Source organism: Microtus ochrogaster, chromosome 5, assembly GCF_000317375.1.
Source record: "Microtus ochrogaster isolate Prairie Vole_2 chromosome 5, MicOch1.0, whole genome shotgun sequence".
Classification (NCBI taxonomy): Eukaryota; Metazoa; Chordata; class Mammalia; order Rodentia; family Cricetidae; genus Microtus; species Microtus ochrogaster.
Genome location: NC_022012.1, coordinates 53,283,564 through 53,287,734, shown reverse-complemented (window position 1 = coordinate 53,287,734; position 4,171 = coordinate 53,283,564). Strand labels below are relative to the sequence as shown.

The 4,171-nt window shown below is 46.9% G+C and overlaps 1 protein-coding gene across 1 annotated transcript in view; it reads left to right on the top strand.

Moving 5' to 3' along the window:
- Positions 1-3,031: 3,031 nt before the first annotated feature.
- Positions 3,032-4,171, top strand: part of Prss35 (serine protease 35) — a 13,560-nt gene continuing 12,420 nt past the window's right edge. The window contains exon 1 of the mRNA XM_005347547.3: positions 3,032-3,186. The gene's annotated coding sequence lies outside the window, so the exon portion shown is untranslated. The remainder of the gene's footprint in view (positions 3,187-4,171) is intronic.

Sequence of the window (4,171 nt, the reverse complement as noted above, 5' to 3'; positions counted from 1 at the left end):
GACAGACATCTCTGTTAAGCTGGAGCTTTCAAAGACTTGGTAGTTATGTGTTCTGTTGATTCACTAACAGAAGGTCTGGGCTGTGCTTACAGTAATGCAATAAACCTGTGCACCTGGCCTCAGTTCTTTGCGATAAAGTAATTTGGTAAAGGTCTCAATAGTCACAATATTCAAAGATATTCACAATATTGAGGACTAGGAACATTGAGGAAAGGAGGTAAGAAGCTTTTTATGACATTTTTCTTTTCTTTAAAACTGATAGCAGCATTTCCTATGACAAATTATTTCCTAAAATAGTATGAATGCTATTATAAAAACCACTCATTCACATGTGCATATGGACATCTGGTTGGGGAGCCCAGGGAAATTATAGGAACGGTGTAATAACCAGATCAGGAACCCTGGTTGTGAAGAAACCTGAGGGGGTACTGTTAGATACAGGCATATGAACTGCCCACACTAGGTGGGAGGGAAACTTGACAGACTAGCGTAGGCCAGCAAAGTGTGAGAAGCTGCAACCCTGAAGCCACAGAAGAAGTAAATAGAAAACCTCACACATGGGTACACAGGCCGGGGTAAAGCTCAGGGAGGGACCAGAGCCCTTGAAGTCTGCTTTTGTGGGATGGTGGTAGGGATGCCCAGTGAAGGAAAGAGACAGACCCTGTGGATTAATGGATTGAGACAGAACACACGCCTGCCCCAGATGCTTGAGAGCTGATAAGTGCAGCTCAACCTTCTTAGTGTGGAGGTGAGGAGGTCAGGGGACCAGTGAGCACAGCCCTTTAGCATCAGACAGGATCCCTGCTCTCTTTTCGGGACTTCTTCCGTGACTTGCCTGCACTACATTTAACCAGGAAGATGTTCAGTTCAACCATCAGCCCCCATGCTGAGCTCCACAGAAAACAGTGATGATTTAAAGAGCCATACCATTTTATGATCTGATTGCTGAGAGCTTCCGAACTAACGTATGAATCCAGATAAGAAATTCCCAGTGGACCATGTGGGTCAAAGCCTATAAGACAATGCTGAGTAAGAAAAAGGAAACATCAGTATGTTATGATCTCATTCTGTTTAAAAGGTACCTGGAAATCTGAGAAATTTAGCAATCCATTAAAGATTCACGTTTTACTAGGCTGTGATGTGGCTCAGAAGGTAAAAGCACTTGCCACCAAGCCTGAGAGCCATTCTGTCTCTAGAACCTACACAACTCCTACAAACTGTCCTCTGACCTTCGTCCATACATCCGTGCAGTGATATTACACACACACATACACACACACACACACACACACACACACACACACACAATGGGGCTGCCATGATGTCACCCAACAGATAGAAAACATTTCTCACCAAGCCTGATGACCTGAATTCTATCTCCCAGACCCACATGGTGGAATGAGACAGATAACCCCCCCCCCCCAATACACATAAGTTGTCATTTGGTCTCCACCCATGTGCCATGGCAAAAATGTGCCCCTTGAACAATACATAAACAAGTAAATAAAGTACCAAAAATCAATTGTTACCCTATAGGCTAGATCTGTGAGCTTATTTGGTTTTCTGGCTGCTATGAGGTCAGAATAGACCAAAGTAGTTTTTTCCCCTTTTCTTTCTTTTTTCTTGTGTGTCTGTGTCTGTGTGTGTGTGTGTGTGTGTGTGTGTGTGTGTGTGTGTGTGTGTGTATGTGTGTAGGGTGTAGTTGGGGTAAACGCACTCTGAGGATGGAACCTTGAGTTTTGGGCATTCATATACAAATGCTTCATACAATCAACTCTTGCCCCAGACCTGCTTCCTGGTAAAAGCAGAAAAATGAAGCCCCTTTCCACAAACAATCTGCACCCAAAAAAGTGCCTACCTGTAGTAGGAGGCTGCTAGTTCATTTCCCAACTGCCCAGCAGCTCAGACCTGAAATAATCATACAGAAACCATATTATTTGCAATACTATTTGGCCAATAGCTTAAGTTTCTTATTGGCTAACTCTTACATCTTAAGCTAACCCATTAATCTGTGTATCACCATGTGGCTGTGGTTTACCGGCAAAGTTTCAGCATATCTATCTCTGGCAGCATATCCATGGCTTCTCTCCGACTCTGCTTTCTTTCTCCCAGCATTCAGTTTAGTTTTCCCCTCCTAGCTCTGTTCTGCCCTGCTCTGCTATAGGCTCAAAGCAATTTCTTTATTAACCAATGGTATTCACAGCATACAGAGGGGAATTCCATATCACCTACTCCGAGGAGAGAATAAAAAAAGAGCAGACAGGAAGAATATGCTGAAAGTTTTGTTAAGACGGGGGGGGGGGGGTAAGAAGTGGGGGATGGGGATGGGGTGGTAGTTGGTGGTGATGGTAAGAACCTGGCCTAAGTAGAAGCTACAGAAGGGAACTCCCAGAGGCTGCACAGGATGCTCTCTGGACCTCCCAGCATCTCAGCATAGGCTCCTCACCTCTGCCTTTGGGCTCATTCACGGACTCTTGGGTTGGAGGCAACCTTTGCTCCCTTGGCGCTGGTACAGACTGAGTTGGTTGAGGCGTTCATTCAGGAAAGCAAAGTCCGGGTCGGGATTGGCTAGGGATAGAAAAGAACTGGATACCAATAGGAAGACAAAGGTAGTTTGCACCTCTCTTCCACGTATCTTAGTATCTTCTTCAGATGATGATAGTCTGTTTTTCAGGATACGGTCTTGTGTAACTATACTAGCCTCAAACTCTCTGTGGAGCTACGGCTGGCCTTGAACTGCTGATCCCTCTGTCTCTCATTGTGCCAGGCTTACAGGCCTGCATGACCACTCTGGCGGCTCCTCCTCCTCGGGTTTTTGTTGCTTTGTTTTTTAAACATTAGTTAAAATGTGCCCCGGGGTGCCTACATCTTTTGTGAACTCATTTAGAGGTTTTTCTAGTTAAACATCAGTGCTCTGCAGGGATGCAGGGGTGTGTATGCAGGATCCGCCCACCCCTCCCCTTCAAGCCGGCGTCAACGCCCCTTCCCCTCCCATCTCCAGCCACTCAACACAGCAGCACCACTCTTGCCCGATCCCCGCCGGCCTCGGGAGAGCTCCGCTGAGCTGAGCCGACCCTGCACTCTGCTGCCCACTAGGCTCCTGGCACATTCCTTCACCAGCGTCTGCATCCACCCAATCCTTGCTGGGCAGTGCTCTGGGACTGGAGAATACAATAAACTTCACAGGTAAGGATGAACTCCTGGCATAGGACACTCCAGAGCCTGTACCACTCCCGAACAAGGCGGGACCCAGGAGAGAAACATAGGCAATGAAGAAGGGATCACACTTAGGCTGTCTTCTTGGGATCAACCACCCTTCCTTTCTGAGTGAGTGCTGGCCACTACAAGGTTAATATCAGAGGAGTGATGTTTGCATTGGACTACTAAAGGAATGCTTTCCGCTTAAGCTGTACCAGAGGGGGACCCTCTTTATTTTTGTGATTATTAACAGATGTCATTGGAAAAGGTGTAAAAACCTTTCCTGGAGAGAAATTTGTCTCTTTGCAAAGTTCCGTCAAAGCTAGAGCCTCTCTCTCTCTCTCTGCTTGTCTACCCCACTCTTCCCCTATCTCCCTCTCTCCTCTTCCCGCAGTAAAATGGACAGTGGGACAAGGGGGTCAGAGGAAGTGGAGATCTGGAGCTGGCTCCAGCCCCTCCTGTCCGGCGAGTGGATTTTAAAAAAGGGGCAAGTAGTGAGACTTACCAAAGCTGAGTGATGGGCACATGAAAACTAAAGTTTTCTTTTGTCTCTGTGAGGTGTGTGTGTGTGTGTGTGTGTGTGTGTGTGTGTGTGTGTGTGTGTGATCTAGAGACTTTCTATGATAGAGTTCTGGAAAAGCTGCAGTAACTCCCCAGCCTGGTTGATCTGACTCTCACACTCTCTTCAACTTGGAAAGTAGTAGTTGGGGCTGGGGAGATGGTTCAACCTGTGAAGGGCTTGCCTCACAAGCGTGAGGATCTGAATTTAGATCCCCAGAACCCACATAAAGCCAGAGGGGGTGGTACAGATCTGTAACTCCTGTAGGAGATGGGAGGAGAAGACAGGAGAGCTCCCATGCACACTTCTAGTGGGCTAGCCTGGCATATAGTCACACTCAAGGTTGTCCTCTGACCTCTACAGGGCATGCCTTCACTCACTCACATGAACCAAATACACACACACACACACACA